The sequence below is a fragment of the Lissotriton helveticus genome, chromosome 8, assembly GCF_964261635.1.
Source record: "Lissotriton helveticus chromosome 8, aLisHel1.1, whole genome shotgun sequence".
NCBI classification, from domain to species: domain Eukaryota; kingdom Metazoa; phylum Chordata; class Amphibia; order Caudata; family Salamandridae; genus Lissotriton; species Lissotriton helveticus.
Window position 1 is genome coordinate 920224983 of NC_136069.1, and position 27111 is coordinate 920252093.

Here is a 27111-nt window from a genome sequence, read left to right on the forward strand (position 1 = left end):
ATGACAAGGCATGGAACAGAGGCAGCCTTGCTATGTTTCTGGGATGACATCCTACACTTTGTGGATGAAGTCTCTGGCGGCCTCCTGGTTATCTTTGACCTCTCAATAGTATCCTGGCCATGGTGTCAATGATAGGCTTCGTTTTAATAGTTCCACTTTCTCCAACGTTATAAGTCTCCAAGAATGTCACTAAGGGGCTCATTAGGATGGCGTAATGATCGCCACCACCGGGCCAGCGGTGGCGATCGTTACGCCATCCTATCGGAAAAAAAACCCGCTATATTATGATGGCGGTGGGTATTGCGGCAGGCACAAAGTCCGTCTGCTGCTTTTCCGCTGGTCGGCAATCATTACGATTGCTGGTCGGGCGGAGCTGGGCCAGTAATATGGTGGCAGCGCCTAGCAGGCATCACCAGCCATATTAGGATGTGAGTGGTTAAAGGCCTTTCCATAGCGGCGATGCCGGTATGGAAAGGCTGGTGGGAATGGCTTGGTGGCCCATTGCGGGCCCCCCATTGGGTGCACTTGGGGGGTACCCATGGTACCCCACAAGTGCAACCCAACATGCCCTAGGGGCCTGCAATGGGCCCTCAAAGCAAACCCTCGCCAGCCTTTCCATGGCGGCATCATCGCCATGGAAAGGCCTTTAACCACCCACATCCTAAAATGGCTTGCAGTGCCTGCTAGGCACCACCATCATATTACTGGGCCAGTTCTGCCCGGCCAGCAATCATAACGATTGCCATCCGGAGGAAAAGCGGTGGACGGACTTTACGACTGACGCGATACCCACCGCCATCATAATATGGGGGGGGCGTGGCTTGCATGGCGCCGTGAGCAGACGCATCTCGTCGGAGCTCCCGCCGTACCAGGCTATTTTAAGCCATTAAAGCGGAGTCGGGGGCTTCGGTTTCCACCCCCGGAGCTGTTTGGTTGGGGCTTCTGGCATTGGCGCTGAGTCCGGTCGAGTGCATCGGAGGGAGAGCAGAGGACGGAAGCTTCTTCCTGACGCCGGCCGGAGGCTCGGAGGGGTGCCCGCCATCTTGGTCCCCGAGCCGCCTCTACCGCCGCCCGAACTGCCAAGGAGGGGAACGCGAGACCGTGAGCGCTGCTGGCGCGCTCTTGGGAGCCCCGGAGACCGCGCTCCCTGAGACTGCAGTGGCCGATCCTCTCTCAGCCCCGGCGAGCAGTGGGTGAGCGGAGGTGCTGGATCCCCGGCGCGGATCGGGTGAGGAGGGGCCGCCATCTTGTGGTGTCCGGCTGACGGAGGCTGTGGCCCGGGTGCAGGGCCCTGAGTATCGTGGGCTGTCTGGCGCTTCCCACCCTGAGGACCAGAGCGGAAGAGCCCTGTGGGCGGCTCTTCAATACAGGGTGAGCGGCGCTGGGACACTGCAGACGAGATCCACTGAGCACTGAGACCCGCCATTTTGTGCGCCGCGGGAGAGGCCTGCGTGTGGATCCCTAAGACCGAGGGGCACACCCGTGGTGCGGCCCCTGTATACGGGGGTAGAGGCCCCTGGCGGCCAGCGCGGATTGCGGCTCTTGACAGCGCTGACCACGGCTGCTCGGTGTGGGGGTGCCGGCCCGGGCCCCCCCCCCTGAGTCGCGCTGCTGGTTGCAGCGGAGGAGTTGAGCCCTCGGAGCGGCGAATCGGCGAGGGGCGAGACCTGAAGGACCGCAGGTGAGCGGTGCCCCTATCGATACTCTGAGGAGCATTGGGTGAGCGGTGACCAGGCAGCGGTGTGGCTGGGTGTGGAGCGCTCTAGCTGTGGACTGGTGCAGTTCCTCCTTGTGGCTTCCTGCCTGCATCGGCGCAGACCTAGCCTCTCTCTCTCTGGATCGTGCGCATCGAGTGGCGGCCCCTGCGGGGAGATCGGGCCTCCTGCCGGACATCCTCACCAGGGTACACTTTTTTGTAGAGAAGGAGGAGATTTGGAAGCGTGCGAGGGACAAGCCTGACCTCCAATACAAGGGCCATAAGATTCAAATATTCCAGGACTTGGCGCCTTATACCTTGAAACGCAGACGTGTATTCCGCCCTGTAACGGAGAAGCTGCGAAGCATGAACATTTCATACCAGTGGGGCCATCCCTTCGCGCTTATTTTCCAGTGGGAGGGTCGGCGCAAAGCTCTGAGATCCTACAATGAGGCGGCGCGGCTTCTCCATATCACGTCTTCTCCTCCGGAGAGCCCTTCTAGACCTTCGTCCCGTAAAAGAACGCCGACTGGACCTGACTGGACCACGGTGCCGAGGAGACGGCGCACCACGCCTGTTGAGGACCCCACGCACAGCCAGGCTAGACAGGACGTAATTGCCCACATTAAAGCTCTTGAGGAGGACGTGGCAGATCCCGAGGGGCGTTCTCCCACGATGCGCCCTCCTACGCTGTGAAGATGGCACTACACTTGCCGCATTCCTCCTGAGGTACTGCTCTCCTGTCTCCATCTGCAGACACGGGGCTGAGTGGTGGGGGGGGGGCTGACGAGCTCCTGATTCCCCTACACTGGGCCTGGGGCGGTGGGGGCTCCATACCTCCTGGTGCGCTCTGATAGTCATGTCCCTCTTGAACTGCCCCCTGGGGAGTGACAACCCGAAGGACATTCGAACCTACGGGTGTAGGATGCCCTATTCTGGGGACAGTGGACTCTGGCCCTGTTGGCCGCACTTCTTTGGTTCATGCTACCAGCCGGTTCGGCTGAAGTTTGTCTGTTCTATGTTCCTAGCTGCCTCTATCTTCCCTTCTCTCTCTTTTCTTCTTTCTCTTTCTTTCTGTGCGGGACCTGGGAGGGTGCCTTGGGTGGCGGATGGGGTGTGGAGGGGGGGGACCCATGCCCGGGATGTGTGGAGGATGTGTGGATTGCTGAGGGTGGTGTTGAAAGCGAACTCTAGTGCTCCCTGCCATGACTAGTAGTGTGAATGGCCCCCTAAAGATCCTGTCCCTTAATGTTAAGGGCCTCAATTCGCCCAATAGGCGCAAGCAGATCTGGCACTACCTTCTGCGACATGACCCGGACATCGTTTTCATGCAGGAGACCCACCTTCTCCAAGCCGACACTGGGCGCATGGCACATCCTAGATACCCGCTCCAGTACTGGGCGGCGGCGGATACGAAGACGGCAGGGGTGGCGATTCTGTGCAAAGCTGGCATCAGGCGGGGGAGAATAGGCTCTTCCGAAGTGGAGATGGTCGTTTCCTTAAGGTGACTGTTGAGGTGGGACTACGGCGTCTTACACTGTGCAATGCGTATGCCCCAATCAGGCGCAGGATCTTTTCCTCCGAGACCTTTTGCGGGAACAGGTACTTCAGGGTAGCCCCTCTCTCATTCTTGGGGGAGATTTTAATATGGTATGGTGTCCTACGATCGACCGGAGTGAGGGCTCCTTTAACGGGGCTGGGGCGATGTCTCTGGTGCTTCGTAAGCAGATTGGCGACCTAGGTTTGTTTGACGCGTGGCGCTATTTTTCCCCGGATAAGAGAGAGTACTCCTTTTATTCGAGCGCCCACCGCTCCTATTCTCGCATCGACCATCTGTTCCTATCCCACAACCGTCTCAGGGATGTGGTGGATGTGGGGATGTCGGACATATCCATCTCGGACCACGCACATGTGGAACTGCTCCTTCGGGATCCACGGACCTGTCCCCCCCGAGAGCGGAAATGATGTGTGCCACCGCACATCCTTCGTGACGAGGCGTCTGTCGACGACATTCGTACAGCCATTACCTCCTATTTTGAGATCAACGACCTGCCCGAGACGCCTTTTTCGGTGGTCTGGACGCCTTTAAGGCCACGATACGGGGCCACATTACATCCCAGGAGATCGCGAGGGCACGAGAGGGGAGGGCGGTGGAAGACGGACTGGTGAGGGACCTGAAAGCTGCGGAGGCGCAGGATCAGGAGGGATCTACCCTAACGACAAGACGCCACCTGGCGAATCTGCGGGGCCAACTGCGACTGCTCCGTACGAACAGGGCTGAGGGCTCCCTTCTAGCTCTGAAACAGCTGCATTTTGACGGAGGTGATAAGGTCGGAAAACTCCTAGCGAGACGGCTGAGGGTCAAGGCGGCCAGATCCCATATAGCGAATGTGGTGCTCCCTAATGGGGCGCGAGCAACGACGGCGGGGGACAAAATGCGGGCGTTCCGGGATTATTACGCCTCACTTTACACTGCAGAACCGCCAACTCCTGCCCTGATTGAGGAAGTCTTGGAGCAGTATAGAGGGTCGACGTTGCACCCCCTGATGGCTGAGCTTCTGGAGGAATCGATAACGCAGGCAGAGATAACCTCGGCTCTCGGCGAGCTCAATCTGGGGACGACGCCGGGCCCTGACGGCCTACCACTCTCCTTCTATCGCTTGTTCCAGTCTCAGCTGAGTCCATACCTCCTTCGGCTTTTCGCCTCTTTTGATGAGGGCCAGGGTCCTTCCCCAGACATGGGGATGGCGGAAATAGCCTTAATTCCGAAGCCTGGGAAAGACCCCACACTTTGCTCGTCGTATCGCCCGATAGTGCTACTCAATACCGACTTTAAAATATACACCAAGGTGCTGGCTAAACGGCTGGACCCCCATATGCCTGACCTCGTCGACCCGGACCAGGTGGGCTTTATCCGTGGACGCCAGGGGGCCGATAACGTTCGGAGAATCGCGCATTTGGTGGGGAAGGCCCACCACTGGCAGATACCGGCCTGCCTCCTCTCGTTGGACGCTGAGAAAGCGTTCGACCGGGTGGACTGGTCGTTCCTCCGGGCGGTCCTTTGCAAAGTGGGGCTTGGTCCTAAGATGGTCGCCAGGATCATGGCACCCTATGTTGCGCCAAAGGCTCGGATCCGCGTGAATGGGCGGTTAACGGACCCGATCAACAACTGTAGAGGGACTAGGCAGGGCTGTCCTCTCTCGCCCTTGCTGTTTGCCCTGGCGATAGTGCCTCTGGCGGATATGATTCGTCGCGACCTGGGCATCCACGGCATTCCGATGGGTGGACAAACCCATAAAGTCGCGCTCTACGCAGATGACCTCATCCTCACCCTTACAGAGCCCCGACAGTCTTTACCAGCGCTCCATGCAGTGCTCTGCACCTTCGAAGGCGCCTCCGGTCTGAAAATCAATCACGATTAGTCCTGGGTGCTTAACCTTACGATCCCTCCGTCTGATGTTCCTTCGCTAGAGCAGTTGTGTCCGTACCGATGGACCGCTCGGCACATCAGATACCTCGGCCTACTCCTGACCCCCTCACTAGAAGGCTGGTCGTCACTTAACTGGAAAGATTGTCGCAAATCGATCCTTGATGACCTGAGAAGATGGAAGTCACTTATCCCTTCATGGCTGGGGAGACTCAATGCAATCAAAATGTCTATCCTGCCCAAACTCCTTTACCTATTTCAGTGCCTGCCCATGCCTATCCCCTTGCCAAATATCCGAGCCTTGCAAAAAGACTGCACCAACTTCATATGGGGGGGTAAGAGACCCGCTTCTCCCAAGCACTCCTTATGGCCCCGAGGGATCGCAGAGGGCTAGCATGCCCTAATCTGGCGGATTATTATTGGGCCACTCACCTGCGATTCGTGGTTGAGTGGGGCACCAGGAGGAGTGAGAAAGGGTGGCTACATATGGACAGGGCGGTCGCTGGCCATACTATCTGGAATTTGGCTTGGACTCATAAAGCAGGGCGATCCCCGAGCGCGTTTCTGGCGGTGCCCACAAGGACAGTACTGGACGTGTGGGATCGGATAGCGGTACGGAGGGGCCTCACGACTTTTCCCTCCCCACATACCCCTATTGAGGGCAACCCGTGGTTCCCACCGGCTTATCGCACCAGCGCCTTTGGTAAATGGACGCAGGGCGACTGCAGAGTCCTCACAGATCTCTTTGATGGGGGTACCTTTAAATCTTTTGCCCATTGTAGGGAGGAGTTTCGGCTTCCACCTGAAGCTGAGTTGCAATATCTCCAGCTGCGCCATTGGGCCTTGACGGACGCAATGTACCCTGGGGCCACCCGGGACTTTACTCCGTTCGAGCGCCTGGCCCGCTCCTGCACTGACGCGAAGGGCCTAGTTTCCCAGATTTATCAGATATTGCAACACCCTCAGAACCCGTCCCCGCAACCGTACCAACAAAGATGGCACACGGTGCTGGGAGCCGATGTCACGTCAACACAGTGGACTCGCTTATGGAGAGATATCCCCAAAGTGTATCGCAGCATACCGCAACAAGAACACGCGTACAAGGTAATGACACAGTGGTATTACACGCCTCAGCGCTTGCATAAAATGTTTTCCTCCTCCTCTCCCGGCTGCTGGAGGTGCCATCATGTGCCTGGGGATTTCCTACACATCTGGTGGACCTGCCCCCTGATCGCTATCTTTTGGAAAGAGGTCCTGAGCCACATAAGAGGGGTCCTGGGGTTCCCTTTGCCTGATGCAGCTAGTACAGTGTTGTTGGGAATCAAACCTGCCGATCTGCTCGCCCTGACCCGAAGTGAATGGACTATATCATTACAAATGCTGGGTGCTGCCAGACAACTTATTGCCCTGTATTGGAAGAAGGCGGAGGCCCCCCCCATTGCTACATGGTTTGGGAGACTCTGGCATGTCATCACTATGGAACTGCTCTCCGCGAGACTACAGTCTTGCACTACACGCTTTGAGAAAGTGTGGCAGCCCTTGGTGACCTATCTGTGCAAAACTGAACATGCGAGGAGCATGCCTCCTAGGCTGAGGGCGCTGCGTTTAGTAGATGACGCTGTGATCCCCTTTACCCCACGTGGTCCCATGAGGTGAGGGCCATAGAGACCGAACTGTGCTTCATGGTGTGTGCCACGACGAATGCTCCTCTCCGGGTCCTCTCGCTTCCCCTTTTCCCGACTCTCTTTTTTCTGTCTTTCCCTCTATTCCCTCTTTGCACTATCCTTATTATTCTGTTGCCTTCCTCTAGGCTCCTGGTTGTGTGTTGGACCGCTATGGTCTGATAGTTGTTTTGGTTTGTCCTCTGGTTGATGCCCGATCTTACGGGCCCGACCCTATGCGTGGTGACATTTAGGCGTGGTGGACGGCACACACTACTCTTTAACGCGGCCGGCCCGCTTGAGATTTAGGCGGAACGCTGTGTATGAGACTGAAGTGCTTACTGACCATGTACACACAGTATGTTAATGCAATTTTTTTTTCGTGACGCGGCCGGCCCCTTGGGGGTTGTTGGCTTATCGCTGTGTAACTGTCACCTTTTCTCCTGCGTACTCCCTTTTGGGGGTAAAATAAAAACAGACGCTGAAATAATATGGGGGGGGGGATTTCACAATAGGATGGCGTAACCATCGCCACCGTCAGCCCAGCGATGGCAATCTTTACACCATCCTAGTGAGCCCCTTAATCATATAAAGAAGTGATTCTGTCCTTTAGGACCCTGCAGGATTGCAACTTTCATCTGAACTCCAATTTATACTTGACTTGAATGTTTCAGATTTTATAAAAACAAGAAGGTTCCATTCCTGTCCTACGCTGACAAGGCGCTTCTATACCAAATTCTCTCAAGACAGCATATTAGTAACAGATGTTAGAGAGCACCCCGGGAGGTTGTCTTTTGATTGTATTATAACTAAGTAATAGTTCCAAGGCTGAACAAACAGATAATGTATGGGAGTACAGGACCATCTAATCTACCAGGTACCTCTACTCCACCCACCTTCAAACAAGCAGTTTAGGGTCTCTGATAAGGAGAAAATCTGAGATTTTCCTTTTGGGTCTGATCTATCCTTATCTCTAAGGCCAGCTCAGTTGTAAGCAGTTGTTATTATGAATATTACATTTTTTTACGACCGACTTTTATTTAAACCATAGCATTAAAGACAGTGCCATCACAATACTGCTCCTGCTAGGGTAGGCTTTGCATCCTACTATAAAGCAGCATCCCCGGGGCCAAGGGGTAGACCCTCGGGAGGGCTGTGCACGTGGGTGGCGGTGCACTTGGGGTGCATAGTTATGGTAGTAGACACCAAATGCCTAGATATCATGTGCATCACACTTTCATTCGGTGGGGGGCTGGTTCTGGCGGTGGTAAATATCTATCTGCGCCCTGCTCCCATCCAGAAGGCCCTATCTACCCTGGAGGCCCTCGAGGTGCTATTATCTTCCTTCCCCCCCTCCCACCACATTATTATTGGGGTAGATTTTAACTCTCACTTTGAGCCATTAACCGGGATTTCCCCTGTTACCTCTGAAGAGGATGAGGCTAGCTCCATTCCGGAGTGCATTATGTATGCTGCAAAGCACCTGACGACCCTGGCACTTGCCATTAACCAGCTGGTCGTCACCTTCTCCCTAAGGGCCTGCAATGGTAGACTTTCCCCTGACGTACCAGGTGCCTGTACCTTCAACAGGCCAGGGAAAAGTACGACCATTGATTATATACTCGTAGATGTGGGCTTCTGGCCACGCCTTAAAGAATTCACTGTAGTACCTAGGGTTGATAGTGACCACAATTTACTTTCACTTGAATTAGTGAATCCCCTGGGGGACCATTCGCTACCAGAAGAAGCCGGGACTTCACCTGCCCCTAACCTCACCCAGACTTCGGGAGGCAGGCGAGTTAGGTGGGAGAAGGTTGCTCAAGCCGCGGATAGGGTAGCGGAGATTTACAGCCACGTAGCAGGGGCACTAGATGCTGTTAGCAACCTTGGGGGAGGTGACTATGAGCCTTCTCATTTTTTGGCTTTGCAGGCTACCCATACCTCGCTATTTAAACATTTGGCTGACTTCTTTGTAACATCTCATAGTGGTAGGGGGAAGCCAGCTAAGCAATCCCACTGGTTTAACCAAAGTTGTAGGGAGGCCAAATATAACTTGATCAAGGAGGTGAAGCATGGCACCCCGTTGGCCGTTAGAAATGTTCGGCTTGCCTATAAAAGACTAATCTGTGCAGCCAAGGCCGAATGAGAAGCCGACAATTGGGAGAAAATTAAAGAAGCAGTTGAGGCCCGTGATTTTAGGCTATTTTGGAACTTGGTTTGTGGTGGCTCTGCCTCAGGTGCGTCTGCCATTGTCCCCAATCTTAGTGAGGAGGTGTGGCTTACCCACTTTAAGCCTCTCTATGCACTAGGATCTGTGAATGCACTGGCGCCTTCCTGAGTGGCTGTAATAACTTCGGACCCAGCCTCTGTGTTGGGTAGGGCCCATGATGGCTATCCATTAACGATCATGGAAATTAAGGCAGCAATTAGGAGTCTGTTGCCGGGAAAGGCTCCAGGGCTGGATAAAATCCCTGGGGACCTGTATCGAACAGAGGATGGGGTATGGGCACCATATATCTGCACTCTTTTTAATGCCATCATGCAGGGCATGGCTATTCCTCCTACATGGCTGGGTGCCGAAATCATACCCATATTTAAAAAAGCTTCTCCCTGGACCCGGACAACTACCGACCGATAATTCTGATCGACGTCCTCCAGAAGCTTTTTTCCAGAGTCCTCCTGACCAGGTTACAGAGTTGAATGGACGATAACAACATCCTGTCCTCTCTGCAGGCTGGTTTCAGGGTGGGGGTGTCAACGATAGACCAGCTTTTTAGACTCCAGCTGGTCTACTGGAAGACTGTTATTCTGGGGGGGGGGGGGGGGCGGCAGCTTGTATTTGATATTCGTGGACCTTCGGTCGGCTTTTGACCTGGTTCAGAGGGACAAGCTCTGGGTCATCCTAACTGAGATGGGTACTCCGGCTTACCTATGCGAGCTTTTTGAGCGGCTGCACACGGGCACATATGCAAGGGTGAGGTTTGGGAGTGGGGGGGCACTGACTTCCCCTTTCCCAGTGGAAAGGGGAGTCAGGCAAGGATGTGTATTAGCGCCCACGCTCTTTTCCTTATTCCTTAATGGCCTTATTGCCCACTTACTGGGAGTGAACAATCTGGACTCCCCTTCACTAGCTGGTAGGAAAATTCCAGCTCTAATGTTCGCAGATGATACCCTCCTACTGTCAAAAACATTGGGGGGTATCCAGCGCACACTAGATGCATTTTCTAGCTTTTGTGAAATGAGGAATCTGGAGATCAATTTCGCCAAAACGAAATACATGGCGTTTAACTCGACCCATCCTAACTGCCCTTACCCACATCTGGATGGAACGGCCCTTGATCGAGTTTCAACCTTCGAGTATTTGGGGGTTACCCTTAATGATAAAATGGACAGGGGTTCGTAGATTGCTAAAGCCAATCTGAAACCTGCCCAGTCTTCGGGCGGTATCCTAAAAGTCCATAGTGAATCTTCCCTCAAACTTACGGGACCCCCTGTAGAAATTTATAAGGCGCAGGCAAGAGGTGGCGCACTCTATGGTGCAGAACTTTGGGGGCATGTAAGTGTGGCCACTCTTCCCCTTACCGAGAACAGTTTTATAAGACGCCGCCTGCGTCTTCCCCAGAGTACTCCCCTCGTTCCCTTGAGGTTGGATTTAGGCCTGGAGCCAATTCACGAGGTCGTTTCACATCATCCCTTGTTATATTGGAGACGGCTTTGGGCTACCCCTGAACTTGAGAGCTATAGGGGAGACTTGCGGGACTTGCTAGCCAGAGGGGGTGTGGACAGGATCCCTTGGTTGAAGTACATCCAACGCCTCATACAGAAACTGGGTAGGGGGGACCTGTGGTCCTCCCCAGAGGAGGCTTGCGCCTCACTCCCTAGAAAAGTATTGAGTATAGCACTGAAAGAGTACGGTAGGGCTCTCTTATCAACAAATTCGACTCTGGGCAGGCTTACTAATGCCTTCCTGGAGATCAAGGCCCACCCCTCTTTTGAGAGATTCTTGGACCAAATTCAGCCACCTTTGGCTAAGAAACTCTACCTCCAGTTTAGGCATGGCACACTTCCCCTATTGGAAACCACCGATAAGTGGTCAAAAACACCACTTCCTGTAAGTACATGCCCAGGATGTGAGGCCAGCAGAGAGACAGATCTCCACGTTCTGCTCTTCTGCCCCTCTTATTCTAGGGCAAGAACCAAGGGCCAGATGTAGGTAGCCAAATACCGGTCGGTAACGGCCGAATTCGGCCGTTACCGACCGGTATTTGGCTTTTGAGATGTAGGTGCCTGAAAACAGGCCATTTCGGTAATTTTACCGAATCTGTAAATATACCGGTCGGTAAATTTACCGACCGGTATTTTTACAGAATCGGTAAAATCGAGATGTAGGTGGGACTCTTCTGAGTCCCACAAGCCCTACAAAATCGGTATTTTACCATCAAATACAAGTTGATGGTAAAATACCGATTCAGGTGTGCATGCACATGTGTGCATGCACACCTGTGCCATATGACAGGCAGACCTGCCCTTAGGGCAGGTATGCCTGCCACATGGCACCTGAACCCGTTTTGGGGGTGCTAGAGGGTGTCAAAGTGACACCCCCTGCACCCTTGTGAAATTCGGTATTTACCGATTCGGTAAATACCGACCGGTAAATGCCCAATCATTCCTATGGGCTTCAAAGCCCATAGGAATGAATGGGCATTTACCGGTCGGTATTTACCGAATCGGTAAATACCGAATTTTACCGATTCGGTAAATGCACATCTGTATTTACCTACATCTCGGTACTTATATTTTACCACTTCTTAAATACCGAATCGGTATGATTCGGTATTTAAGAGGTGGTAAAATAATTTTACCTACATCTGGCCCCATGTGATTAATTCAGTGTTGTCGGTCTAGAGGTATAAGAGACTGCAGAGAGGCGTTTAGACTCTTCAAATCAGACACAGTCTTATTTGTTTGTTCTTGCCACCTCTAAATTTCTTCTGTCGATGTGGTTTACAAGGTGTGCGATTTTAAAGGGTTTTAAAAATGTATAACATGGGTGGCCCTCTTCTACTTACTCTGTGTGGTGGGTTAGTTTGCAAACTGTGTACGATAGAGAGCCACCAATGCTTGTTTTAAACTTAAGTACGCTGCTATCTGAGGTCTTCTTATGAATTTTTTATACTTATTTATAACTTATTTGTACATAGTATTGTTGTATATGATGTGATATCTATGTCTTTTATATGGTTTTTAACCGATAATAAAAGCTTTAGACTGACTGACTGGCAATCACAATACCACATTTCATCCTGTAAAATAGCACAGCAAATCATATTGCATTATTCATTCATTAAATTGTAATGGTCCCACTATCTTCCCCAGATCTTGTGAGGTTTAAGCAGACATCCTATAGACACCAAGTGGTTGGCTCCTGTTTCCATATCATTGGGCTTCTCCGAAAAGTGTTCCCCCTGCTCCCTGATACCACTAGAAAAACCTTGGTACAGGCGCTTGTGTTGAGCAGGCTTGATTACTGTAATGGATTGCTGTTAGCTGCTAACGAGGGGGTCATCTCCAGATTGCAGGTTGTGCAAAACACTGCTGCACGCCTTGTCCTCAATGCCCCTGCACGTACTCCATCCAAACCCCTGTTAATTAAGCTTCACTGGCTTTCAGTGAAACAGAGGGTATTGATTAAGGCATGTTGTGTCATCCATAAGTGCCTCACAGGGAAAGGCCCCGAATATCTGACAAAAAAATTCAATGCATACGCTCCCTCCCGATCTCTTAGATCGGGAGATCAAGAACTCCTATGTGTTCCTAGGATTAAGAAGGCCAGGCAAGGGGGTAGGGCCCTGTCTGTGGCTGGCCCAAAGCTGTGGAACAATCTCTCCAGAGAGATCAGACAGTGTAGGGAACATCTTCCTTTTAGGAAGAAACTAAAAACTTTTCTTTTCCAATACTAGTTTATCCGACAAAGGGAAATAATCCTACACTGTAGGACCTGCTCTGTTCAAAGATGACGCCAGGGGCACGGAGATACTCCTTCGGGAGTCGATTCCCAGCGCGGTACAAGTTTGTAATAAATAAATAAACAAACAATAAATATCCTTGTAAATGGACTTTTCCATTTCTCTTCGCCACTTAGCGATGGAGGGAGCTGGGAACTTCTATTGTCTAGCAATGTCCCTTTTAGCAATCAATATACAAATGCCAACCAAAGTGCGTTCACCTCTGGAATACACTGCTCAAAATATTTGCGATATCCAGGAGGGCAGTACATTGGGAAAGATGAGTTGGCCTCTCTAGTACCTTGTGAGGGTGGTAATTATTTCAGTCCAGTATTTTACCATGACATAACTGTGCCAAATCATATGGAAAAACATACAAATACTATCAATACCACGGAAGATATGTGAGGTGGTCTCATCCACTCATCATAGCTTCTTATGGGTAAAGTAAGAAGATAGGAGATAATTTATCTGTATGAGGCACAGCTGAGAGGAAATAAGAAGCTTGGGCAGAGCTATTTTGGATTCCCTCAAGCCCATTTACTATAGGGGCCTGCCATAGTCTCCCTCTTTTCCTCAAGCATCAGAAACAGGTCAATTAAAGATCTATTGCTACAGGATACCCCCACTCCATTTCTGACAGGCCTGTGGTAACCCTGGGCTCCAGTGGACAAATTAACTAAGGAGGTTTGTTGACAGGCTAATGCATGTCAGGGCTACAGATACTCAAAGAGCTAGGCTATATGCAAATCAAATACGTGTTGAAGCATCTGGAATTATTTAATTTGCTTCCTCGTTAGGAGTTTACCAGCTCAGATATTCCAATAAGGTCACATTGTTCAAATCCTTTTATTTGGGTACTGTGAAGCAGCCATTTCCCTTTCCAGAGTAGCATCTCCAGTATAAGGTTTTTTTTCCATGTAACCCAGCGTAGCACCATTTGCAAGCCTAGGAGGGCCAACCTTACCCAGCTCTGGAAATGAATGAGGGTAGAATTACCGTATAGTAGTCCCAGTAAGTTGTCTCAACAAATCAGGGAGATTTTAGTACAAAATCCTGGGTTCTAACATCTGCCGCACAACCAATTGTTCAGCACCAGGATATGTGAAGCCCAGTTGTAGAGGTGGAGGTAATAAGTGGGTTGGGTGTATTTTCTGTAAGCAATGCACGGGTGCATTTTGCCCATAGGAAGGGATTCACTCTGGCTGTCAAACCATCAACCAGCTTTGAGTAATCACTATAAGGAAGTTTTTCTGAACGCAGAGAGCCCTCAGTAGAACCATCATTTTAGAAATAGTCACCCTGCCCAAGATATTGAGTGGAAGTTAGGACCATATGCCTAGGTTCTTTCTTGTTTGAGCCAAAAATGGGGAGAGGTTAAGGCTCCATGTGAGAGCCAGCTCCCCAACACCTGACCGGGCGTATGACTACCACTCTAATACCTCTCTATCCCCTCTGAATGGGAACAAGAGCAACTTTGCTTAAATGAATATCAGAGTCGAGACTTCACTGTATAGTTCTAGCAAGTCAATCCGACTGGAGTCTGTAACTTACTTTGGCTAACAAACAAGAGCACATTTTCTGCATGAAGCACAATTCGGTCCTCCAAGAAATTCCTCCACACCTAAGCCTTACATCTCACCCACACTGCAATCGGTTCCATGTCTAGGGCAAATAGGAAGTGTGACAAGGGGCACCTCTGTGAATGGGGAAAGGGGGTGAAAGGGTACCGTTTACTCTCACCTGTTAGTGGTGTTGATCATATACTGCTTGCACAAAAAACACAATGCAAGGTTAAAATCCAATTCGATCATTACTGTGAACAAAAAGTTCCAGTCTAAGGAGTCAAAGGCTTTTTCAAAGTCTATGAGCATAAGGGAGTTGGGGTCTTTAAGCAGATGACTCTGTGCCAGAGCTATGTGTACCCTATGGAGGCAGAGTCTAGTGCTGTGAATGGGGACAAACCTTACTTGGTCTGGATAGGTGAGCGAGGTTACTACTTGCAGGAGTCTGTTTGTGAAGACTTTGGTGTAGGTCTTGATTTTTAAGCTCATAAGAGAGAGAGGGTGATAAGAGGAGCATTGCTCTGGTGGGTGGCCTGGTGTCTGGATGACTGCAATATTAGCCAAATCCAGGTTGATGGGGAATGAGTCTTTGTCTATATCCTCTTGAATACACAAGCAGCACGTCAGGCGAGAGGGCTGGCATGTTTATTATAGCACTCAAGGAGGGATCTGTCTGGGCCAGGTGTTTTACCAGGATTCAAATTGCTAATGGCTGCCTCAATCTCCTCTACTGCAACAGGTTGCTCTAACTCATCTCTAACCAATGTATTCATTCACCTCAAGGTTTTCAGAGGCTGATTGCCCACTAGGTGTAGTGGAGTGCTCCTTTGTGGACCACTCTCATTCGGTGTATAAGTTTTGGTAGTAGAAAGTAAATGCAGAGGTTATCTCTGCCACTGTGCTTTCGCTTTTTCCTTCCATGTCAACTAATTCAGAGATCACCTCCAAGGTAACCTCACTGGTGGGCAGTCAGCAGAGTAAGTTTCCCCGACTAATTTCTCCATTTATAGACTCGCTTGCCTGAGGCAGTTTAGCACTGCCGGGTTTCATCCAGACATATTTGTGTCAGGGATGCCCTGCCGATTTCAAGATGGGACCTGGCCTTTTCCTTTTGTTTGGCGAGGTATTCTTACTTGCATTCAAGGAGTCTCACTTCCAACACTACAACATGTTGATGCTTCATTTACTCCTTCTTTTCAACAAATGTGTTAGCCAAGACGTACATGGTGGCCAACCGTGCAGCCTAAAGTGTACCAGGAGCGTCCACTGGGCCTGCAATGACTTGGAATTAAGCTTTCAGTTCTTGCAGTAGGAATTGTAAGCATTGTGCATCTACAAGGCATCAAGCATTCAGGCACCCCATTGGGCAATGATCTTCCCTCAGGTTCATATTTTAATCATGACTGGAGAATAATCTGACATACCCCAGAGTAGGATGGAGCTGCCATCATGCACAACACGCCAGCGGCAGGAAGGAGTAGGAAATCAATTCCAATTTATGTGCAGCTGAGATGTGAGTATATTCCTTAAATTGAGGATGTCATACTCACCACACGCTGCACAGCTTCAGGGAGGAAGTCCAGTCAGTCAGAGCAGTAGGTCCTTTCGGTTTAGCCACTCTGGGGCCTGTTGAATATTGCACAAGTTATTGGAAAACTTGAAGACAGAAAGGATTACTTTGGGTTCACCAGCTATTCTACCAATCAGTTTTTTTAATCTTTTTCCTCACTTAGCTAATTGTTTAATTTGCCTACTTCATTCACTGCTAAATACTATCTCTTAAAGGTTGCCATGATGACTACTTACACTCAAATATCTAGTATATCTCATATTCCTAACAACCTCGACTCCCTCTCACAATTGCATACCATGTTAAAAAGCACACCCAAAGCTTCCACTATATACAGTTTTTTACAAGGTACTGATACTATTAGACAGAAATCTAAAATTGAGGAGGCGTGGGAACATGATTTTCGGAGATCCTGGCCACTTATTTTATAGAAGAAATTATGTATTAAGTTACGTAAATCCTCCAGGGCAGCAAACACAACACAAACACTGTTTTTTGTATACAATAGACTTTTATTATCACCGCACGTTTTAAGCAAAAGTTTTTCAACTGTGTCAGATGCTTGCTGGACATGTTTATCTCCAAACACTGATTTATTCCACATGTTATTCTCTTGTGCGTCTGTATGTAACTTCTGGAAACATGTTTGGTCCCAAATCAACTTAATTTTCGACACTAAGTTTCCCTTCTCCTTTACAAATGTCTTCTTAGGAAGCCTCTCACCTGTTTGGGAAAACATGACGTTTAATGTTAAAATTATTGATTTGTTACTATCTGTTGCTTTTCAGCAAATTACTATAAATTGGAAAAACTTTACAAAAATATCTTATAGAGCCTGGTGGTACGCTGTCTGCCACAACCATAGACTAGATACTGCTTTTGTTTACCCTATAAATTTGGCAACGAAACATTTGGATTTACGGTCACCTGTTACAATATTTCTTGATGTAAGTGCTAAAAGGTTCTCTCAGCCACAACCATTGCAACAAGAAGTTCTTAAACCTCCTTGACCCCATAATTGTTCCTAATTTCTTATGTAATGTATTCATATTCAGATTTTATATGTACTATTTCTCACATATCGTCATTTATAAGTCTGATTCGTATTTTTGCAAATATGTTTATTCTGGAAACTTTGATATGAGGTTACTGCTATGTATTCTTTATAGACACCTTTGTATTTGTCAATAAAACATTTCATGAACTTAAAAAAAAAGAATATTGCACAAGGCCCAAAATGGCACTTATGTCCCCCCTACATCTGTAAAATCCATGAAATAATGCCAGGATAGTTGCTTTGAGGTAATCAAGAGTTGGTGTAGAAGGCAGTGTTGGGATATATGTGCAGAAAACATTGTATTGCTTCCCCTCCACCCAGCCTCATATCTCCCGCAACTGTTAGTGGTGTCTTGAGAGATCGTCCAGGGGAAGCTTTTTGTGTAGCAGGATGTCCATAGACCCTTTAGTGTAGCCTGTTTGGAATACCCTGTCATAACCCAGGCTAGCCAGAAATTGGCATTGCAAGTCAAGTAGATGAACTTTTTGTGGAAGTAGTATGGCTGAGAAGTGACACTTGGCAAACCTAAGGACCACTCCTCTCTTGTTTGTTCATCAAGGCCATAACTGCTCCCTGATATTATGTCAAAGGTGGTAACTGTGATTGCAGTGTTTGGGGTGGGACAAGTGCTCTAGTCGTAAGTACTAGGACTAAAGTGGTGAAGTGCACATTGGCCAGGTCTGTGTTGGAGTGTCCACAAGCAGAATACCCCAGAAAGTAAGATCCCTGTAGACATAATTACAACATGAAAACCTGGTGACAAACCGGTCTGTAACTCCCATTTTGCCTCAACCCTCTCTAATCCTACACTTCCACCCCAGAAGCATCTGTCGCCCAAACAGTCCCAATGTTACAACTCAACCAACACTTTAATGAAGACAAAAACCTCCCCTATGTCTGTTGCATTATGGACAGATAAGGTGTTTCTGGCTAAGGAAACAAAACTTTTAAGTGGGGGTAGAAAAATCAACAGACAGTCTTCCAGTCAGTATGCTCTCAAGAGGCCAGGGTTCACTCACCAGACCAATGGCAGCAGTCTGCGGAAATGAAGAGTTAGCCACGAACTACCCCAGTATGTGGATACCTAGACAGTGAGAGTTGTGTGTGTAATGACAACAGGTCACAGAGGAAGGTGGTTGAAGGTGAGAAAGAGAAAGAGAGAAGACGGTTTCTCTAACTGTAGGGAATAGCGCCTCTTCTGCGTATGACTTCTCTTCCCATAGTTCTGAAGGGGAGTTTGAAGGTCATCAGCCAGGTGTGTACTGTGAAAGGTGAAGGTCAAAGAGCATGAACACAATGTATAATGATGTGTTATCCCTTAACTTTCCTTGGTGTATGTCTCAGCAATTGATATACATTTATGCTTGCCCATAGGAAGCCACCAGTTTTCGGTTGCTACTTATTGACACTCGTTGCACTCTATATTTCTCTATGAGGTTTTCTTCTCAAAATAAACAAATACACATGAGATGCATTGCTACCACTACTTTCCATTATTTGTACCTCTTAAAACTCACAATCAAGCACAGGGTAATTTCAAAATGTTTGATGAAAATGCCCTTTCCACTTTGTAGCACCCTGTACTTGCACTCAGTCCGGATCACAGCCTATCACAAATGAAGTTCACCGAACAACAAAGCTTTTCAAGTGACTTTGTGCATATCGTCCATTGTTCATTATGGATGTATTTACTTCCAACTTCAACTTCTTGTACTTAAGTGAAATGTCTTTCAATCCTTATTGATTAGTGCACTAACCCTAAAACAATATTGTTTATGATTGTCTTTGAACAAAGCAGTAGCTATCTACCTTACCAAATTTTAGAAGAGTTCTTCTGATTTTTATTCTTTTGCAGGGGTGTCCGAGGCAGAGGCAGGCAGAGTAGAAGAAGAACAGGGAACGAGATCATACCGGTAAGATCTAACCTCAAACTGCCTTCAGGAACTAATAAGATATGCTTTCTCCTCGAGAGTCAGGAAGCCAATCCGGGGAGCAGCAGAAGGGTGAGGAATTTATAGGACCGCACCCAAAAGGCTTGGCAGGGGGTGGTCCAAGGCAAATTCCAGGCAGAAGATTGAGGTATTTATAGGAACACACCCAAGAGTATAGCAGCAAATGATCCAAGGGCTTCGCCGCACAAGAGCAGGCCTTAACAACAAGGAACAAGATAACAATGAGGCAGGCGATCAATATAACGACACCAGCAGAATGGGAGGGAAACAGGAAGGTTCACTGGGTCAGTTTACATGACGGGTTGCTTAATACTGAAAGGAACGGGGAAACGGGAAGGAAAGCCAAGAACGCTTAATGCAGACCACGCATGCCTAACGGGACCTGATATATGGTATCTAATAGCTTACTGCAAGGACAACTCATCCTGGTCCAGAGGCATTCAAACCTTTTAACAGGGGGCTTCAATATCCGGAGGGATCATCCGGCTGGGACCCCCAGCTTGGGCTTCATTTTTTAGACGGCTGCTATCAGTTTTGGAGGAATCTGGTGAACCACAGTAGGGTCCCCAGTGCTGGCATGAGCATTGATTCCTACTAGGATCAGCGGTGTGTGGTTTCTAATTGAGTTTCATTGTAATGTCGCCTTCGTCGGGAGAGGAGGATTGCGTTCAACTTCTTACTTTTCCACTACCCAATCCCATGTGGGTTTAGGGGGTTCAAATAAGAAGGAGCAGAAGTCATGGATCCTTTTAAACCTAGCTGGAAACGTAAGCATATGTTTATGATTCATTACGTGCAGTTTCTGTTTACCAGCATCAAAAGGCTTTCTTTACTTTTTAGGTCTCACATAGGGCAGCGCATGCGCTGCCTCTACAAGGCATCAAGTAATCACTTTTAGTAGTGAAACTCCACCCATTGCATTTCTATTTATTTTTCCACTTGCCATTGGTTAAATCTGGATTGCTCTTATTTTCTCACTCATTGTTGGCTGGTAGTCCGATACGTCACTTCCATTTTCTTCTGTTTAGTCCTGAAGCAGCAGCGCCTAAGTACTATTTTCATCCGCTTTGTGTTTTATGTGTGTTGAAGGGGAACTTTCTTTTTTATGTTTTTTGCAGCCCAGCACGCTCATCACCAGCCCCACGCTATTAATCATACATTTAATTATAAAACAACATTAATCATACATCTGCATTGGTTCTTTGTCACGCAGGAAGCTGTAATCTCGAGCCTAGAGGAACGAGACAGTGTAAGGGTGGGAAAAGCATCCAACAGTCAGTTATGGTGCTGCTTTATTTTAACAAAGCGGTACCAAAGGGGGTAGTGATGGACTGAGCATCAGAACAAATCAAACACTCACACCCAGTCAAAAGATCTGGGTTTAATCCATCACCGTTCTTTAGCCCACTCTGCCACCCCAATTCAGACATAGCCATATGCAAATCAGTCTGACCCTGTGCCTTATGGGAACAGTCCAGCCCGAACTGCCAAGCCATGCCTTCCCTGGACCTGAAACAAGCTTCCTAGGACCGGTTTCTGGCATTCCAGCCATCTTCAGCCAGGCTTGCTTGAATCCAGTGGCAAAGTGAGCAAGGGACTCACGTCTGAGCATACCCTGCCAACTTATGGCGAACAAAGTGGTACAAAAGGGGGTGGTGAAGGACTGAGCATCTGAACAAATCAAACACTCACACCCAGTCAGAAGATCTGGGTTTAATCCATCACCGTTATTTAGCCCACTTTTCCACCCCAGTTCAGACATGGCCATATGCAAATCAGACTGACCCTGGGCCTCATGGGAGCAGTCCAGCCCGAACTGCCAAGGCATGCCTTCCCTGGAACGGAAACAAGCTTCCTAGGACCGGTTTCTGGCATTCCAGCCGTCTTCAGCCAGGCTTGCTTGAATCCAGTGGCAAAGTGAGCAAGGGACTCGCGTCTGAGCATACCCTGCCAACTTATGGCGAACAAAGCGGTACAAAAGGGGGTGGTGATGGACTGAGCATCTGAACAAATCAAACACTCACACCCAGTCAAAAAATCTGGGTTTAATCCATCACCGTTCTTTAGCCCACTCTGCCACCCCAGTTCAGACATGGCCATATGTAAATCAGTCTGACCCTGTGCCTCAAGGGAACAGTCCTGCCCGAACTGCCAATCCATGCCTTCCCTGGACCGGAAACAAGCTTCCTAGGACTGGTTTTTGGCATTCCAGCCGTCTTCAGCCAGGCTTGCTTGAATCCAGTGGCAAAGTGAGCAAGGGACTCACGTCTGAGCATACCCTGCCAACTTATGGAGAACAAAGCGGTACAAAAAGGGGTGGTGATGGACTGAGCATCTGAACAAATCAAACACTCACACCCAGTCAAAAGATCTGGGTTTTACCCATCACCGTTCTTTAGCCCACTCTGCCACCCCAGTTCAGACATGGCCATATGCAAATCAGTCTGACCCTGTGCCTCATGGGAACAGTCCAGCCCGAACTGCCAAGCCATGCCTTCCCTGGACCGGAAACAAGCTTCATAGGACCGGTTTCTGGCATTCCAGCCGTCTTCAGCCAAGCTTGCTTGACTCCAGTGGTGTGGAGAGCATGGGACTCTCTCTCTCTCTCTCTCTCCTTCTCTCTCCTCCTTCTCTCTCTCCTTCTCTCTCTCCTTCTCTCTCTCTCCTTCTCTCTCTCTCCTTCTCTCTCTCTCTCCTTCTCTCTCTCTCTCTCTCTCTCTCCTTCTCTCTCTCCTTCTCTCTCTCTCTCTCTCTCCTTTTTTCTCTCCCGCTCTCTCCCTTCTCGCTTCTAGCATTCAACTGCCTCGGATCATGTGTTAAATATTTATTAGGTGAAAGCACGCGCAAGTTGCAGTATAAGGTGAAAGCATGTACAAGTTGCAGTAACGCGCGCCTTCCCCAATGATTGAGATCTTATAAGAGGTTTCCCCATGCCCTCTTCTCATTCGAACTGCGGGTACTGCATGTGTCAACGGGGTATGGGATCCCTTTATGTTAAATTGCATCTCTTACCAAACTTCCAAACACCTCTGGCAAAACACTTATAAGGTCCCAGAGGAGAGACCTATTGGCTATGCCAATGCTTTTGCTTTATGTATTTGCCATTGTAATGCCTTTTGTTTAATTTATAAAGCCATTACATATTGCACAATTAACGTACAATACTACTAGCAAAGCTAATATCTTTAGCTTAATAAAAGGTGAAACCTATTGCATTTTTAAAGCTTGTCCTTTCATGTTGGGGGTGCCGGTGGGCAGAGGGTAGCAGGCATCTGACTCTCTATGCATCTGTGGGGATAGGTAACTTGATTTCCCGTCACAAACCCCAGTGTGAAAGTTAACTTATTGATAGTTCTTCTTTTTCTGTCATAATGCCTCTACTTTGCTATTACTATTTGTCCTGAGCAGCAAGACCTAAGCATACACTCTGGCTCTCCAAAAATAAAGTTGATTATTAGGTAATTTCCTCAATGGCCTTCAGTGCATGCCCAAACACTTCTTTTTGTAGTCCAAAATCTAGGCATATTAGATAGAAATTGCACCAGGTCAGTGTACTTTTTGGGGTGCTTTTCTCCAATTAAATCTGTTAATCAGTTTGATATGCTTTGTATTTTACCTCTGAAACTTAAACCAAACACAAACTAATTCCTGATTTTTATATCTAGCAGGACATAATCATGGTTTCATTCAACGTCCTGTTTTTCACTTGCGATCATTCTGTGTCTGTTCGAAAAGATGGCGACTTCCTGCTTTTGGACAATCCCGGGGAAGTTCTCTGTAAATGGCTGGTCGAAAATGTAGATGAAGCTGGTGGGCCAATCACCGAAGAGAGAGATTTTAAAGCTATGATTCTGTTCCAATCATCTGGTAAGCACAATAAGTAAACCGTTATAATAAGTTTGCAACTGCAGGATAACGGTACAAATTACCAACCTGTTTCAGTAAAAACCTACATTTGTGATTAATTAATCCAATAATGGACCGTAAAAATGAACATGCATGTCCCCACATATGCCTTGGATTGCTCTCCAGAGACAAATGTAACACTTATGAAAAGGACTGAAACATTTATCTTGTGGCACTACTATAAGGCAGCCATTTTTGGATAAACTATTTTATTTAGGCAACTTTTTGCAGGAGGTTCAAGTTCAGGCTTACAATGTGTACTGTCTATTAAGGAAAACTTACTTGCTTGGTTATGGATAGATTGTACATTTGTCCTTTATTATCAATACCTCTTTGTTTATATATTATGGCTAGAGCGTGAAGATATATTGCAAGTGGTCAATGTGTTCCTTTCTGTTTTGAAGTTTATATGTAAATATATTTTTTTTTCTCTTGCTTTTTTTTAGTGAAGAAACAGTGTCTAATGATTCAGGATATTTTTCAAGAGATAATTGCAAGCTATTCTGGCACAACAGAGGGTCTAAAATAGGTGTTACTTCAAAGGGCACTGGAGGAAAAGCAGATGTTAATGGACTGTGGCAATCGGGGAAGCCCTGGTTGACTTAAGAGGGTGGTACGCGAACTACAAGAGGAAGAAATTGCAGAGAAAAGATGCAAGGACAAAAAAGCCAAGCAGAGTGGACTGGAATATATAAGAGTTGGTAACAAAGCTCATGCTGAAAGCACAACTTCTCAGCCTGGTGATTCAAGTTCGTGGATGAATTTGCAGAAACTTGAAAACCTGGCCCTTTTAGCAGGGATGGCTAGTGTCCTTCATCAAAAATCCACAACTAAAAATGACGCATCAGACCATCCAAATGAACTTGTCTTGGAGTCCCCGCTTAAATCCAAATATCAAGGACAAAAACATGCCTCCCTTTCACCATGTCATCCGAGAGTAATCAACACTCATTCTGAAAATATAATGGGGCCATTTTGATGTAATCAATAGCCATCCTGAAGCTGTCATAGGATCATCCAGGAATAATCCACACTCATCCAGAAATTGTCATGGGATCATTCCAGAGTAATCCACTTCCATCCTGGTGCGGTTATAGGATCATCCTGGAATAATTGACAGTCATCCTTAAATTAGCTAGAACCCATCCTGGAGTAATTCTCCTTCATCCTGAAGTTGTCAATTAGTATTCGTGGAGTTGTAAAAGGTAATCACTCCTGCCAGTAGAAGACATCAGAACACCATCCTACTGTAGTTTTTGTGATGAGTCTAGGTTCGTCATTACATTTCCATTTTTCGTCCTACAGGCATACTTCAGGATGGCTTGGGATGACTTCCCCAGATAATTGCAGAAATAGCCTGACTGTAATCATCAGATGAATCCAGGATGACTCCAGGATGATCTTCCTTTTTGACATGGGAAGAGGGGCGCCGCCTTGGACTGTGGGACTGTGTCTTTGTACCGGGGTTTGTCTGGAAGATTCTTAACATATGCTGACTCTAGGTCGATACTGACTTCCTGAATCTAGGGATTCGCAGCTGCATGGGATTTTTTATGTTAAGTAATGTATAATCATTGCATCTGCCATCAGACACACTGTTGCACTGATGGGTAGAGATATTGGTTAAGTGCCTTTGTTGTTTGGTTGGAGGAACACTTTTTATGTGGTGTTATTTAACTAAATGTGATTGCAGCCTTTAGATGTAAGCTGGCTGATAGCAATGGAGGGATACAGTTGTATTGTGGCAGCTTGAGTGCCATTGACCGTGCTGCACTGGTGAGATGCTGAGCCCTCAGTGTGATTCTCTTGGGGTGGTTGAGTCCTTGGTCTCTGAGGCATGGAGCGGGGGGTGGGTTCTGAGTGTTGTCCCGAACATTATGGACCAGAGTTGTTTGGGCACACTACTTTTGGGTGGGGGTGTTTCTGGGATTTCTGTTGTTGTTTGCACCAGGGTTGTTAAGGTTGCTCTACAACGCACAATGAAGGTGGCTGGATGTAAAACTAGAGTAGATGAGGGGAGTGTGTGGGCCATGGGCAAGAGGGGATGTGAGGTCAGGAACCTAGGGCCAGATGTAGGAGCCCAAATACCAGTTGGTAACGGCCGAATTCAGCCGTTACCGACCGGTATTTAGGATTTGGCATGTATGGGGCATGTCATTTACAGAATCGGTAAATGTACCGATTCGGTAAATATACAGAATCGGTAAAATACCGATTCGGTAAATTTACCGATTCTGTAAATGAGATGTAGGTGGCACTTCAAAGAGTGCCACAGGCCCTTAAGAGTCGGTATTTTACCACCCAATCCTATTGGGTGGTAAAATACCGAATACAGGTGTGCATGCACATCTGTGCATGCACACCTGTGCAATGTGACACACAGACATGCCCGTAGGGCATGTATGTGTGCCACATGTTACACGTGCCTGTATTCGGGGTGCTAGAGGGTGTCAAAGTGACACCCCCTGCACCCTTGCAGGAATCGGTATTTACAGAATCGTAAATACCAAATAGGTATTGCCCATTGATTCCTATGGGCTTCAAGGCCCATAGGAATCAATGGGCAATACCGAATCGGTGTTTACCGATTCGGTAAATACCGATTTTTACAGATTCGGTAATTCAAAAAATAAATTCACCTACATCTCCCTCCTTCTAATTTACCGATTCATAAATACCGAATCGGTAAAATTTGGTATTTATGAATCGGTAAATTAGAATTACCTACATCTGGCCCATGATGCTTAGAATGGATCAGACCTGGAAGTTCTTTACTTGGAATGTGAGTAAAATCGGGTAGCCTGTCTAGAGACAGAGGGTGTATTTGTACCTGAGGAGGTATGTGATTCAGTGGCCTTCATTCAAGAAACACACATCCACGGGCCCTGGACAGGCCAGCTGCGTAGACAATGGAGGGGATGGATATTTGTGACCTGCTACGTTAGTTATGCTAGGGGGGGGCACTGATTTGGAGGTACGCTTCGGACCCTGTTTTCATCCATGAGGGTGGCCCTTGATTCAAAGATAAGGTATGTCATTGTATCGGGTATGTTAGACACCAGACCGCTCTGCCTGATAAGTATCTATACCCCTAATGTGGATGATGCCAATTGTTATGGCTCTATGATAAGGTAGCAACTGAATATTTAGGTCCTGTAGTGAAAATTGAACAGGACCTTAACTATTTTCTGGATGGTATTTAGACTAAGTACGAAACAATCAATGACCGGGCCACCAAAGGAGGTTATATGGGGACTTGGAATACAGGATGTATGTAGGGAACATTACCCACAGACCCATTACTACTCATGTTTTACCCCAGAAACTGGGACATACAGTAGCCTTGACTACTGCCTGATGTGCTGTATCCTTGTCCAGGATGTAGTTCTTATTTCCTATTTAGTTTGCTATCGATCAGATCATTCCCCTTAATTGTTTACTTTTAAAAGAAGTCGGAAGGGCCCCAGGGTACCTCTTTTATCGTTGAGGAGGGAGGGCTTGGTACACCCAGTCTTTGCACACACTGTATCGGCGATACTGGATGATTATTTTGAAGAAAACTGGGATAGCACAAACGTTAGAGCCACGGAATGGGACACTATGAAAGTGGTCCTGCTGGGGAATGCATGAATATTATGTATGGTGTTGAAAGGCAGCTCATGTGTAAGCTGGATGTACAGGAGAAGCATCTGGGTATACTGGAAGAGTGATAACAACAATGGAGGAGTACCCCCTATAGGAAAAAGAGGAAGAGTAGCAAATAGCCACTTCCTTGTGTTTATGTCAAGGTTAGCACAGAGTGTCCCAACCCGTTACCGGACAACACTTGTCCTTTTTGAAGACCCCTCACTCACCAACCTAGTTGGTGACATGCTTCATCATCGGGGTCCCACCCTATAGGCCGAGTGCCCATAGGGTGTGCTGCGACACCTGACTACAGTGGAGCGGATTATTGTTTATTATGTGTGCTTAAAAGTTACAGTGAAGGTGTATTAAAAAGGGCCAGTACTACTCACTTCAAGATTTTATTCTTGAGCGTCTGAACCCCACTAAAACCAGTGTGGCACCTGTGCCTCGTTAGGAAGGCTTCGGTGTCCAAAAGAAGTGTAATGTATTAAAAATAGCGAAGTGTGCTATGTGCAAAATTACAGGATAAAAAAAGGTCTACATGTTTCAACCGTCATAAAAATTCTATGGTTTTCGTCAGGACCGTGAGGATTACACGCGGTGGTACGCACTCGCTAAGGTGCGCCCTGCCCTCGTGCAATTAGA

At 47.9% G+C, this 27111-nt stretch overlaps 1 protein-coding gene across 2 annotated transcripts in view; it reads right to left on the minus strand.

The window, feature by feature from the left end:
* Positions 1 to 27111, minus strand: part of LOC144773006 (uncharacterized) — a 2495654-nt gene that overhangs the window by 126112 nt on the left and 2342431 nt on the right. Inside the window, exon 20 of one of the 2 annotated variants that reach the window (XM_078657750.1) lies at positions 16484 to 16647. The exons of the other annotated variant lie outside the window; for it this stretch is intronic. The gene's annotated coding sequence lies outside the window, so the exon portion shown is untranslated. Of the gene's footprint in view, positions 1 to 16483; positions 16648 to 27111 lie in introns of those variants that run through there. 2 annotated transcript variants of the gene reach the window in all.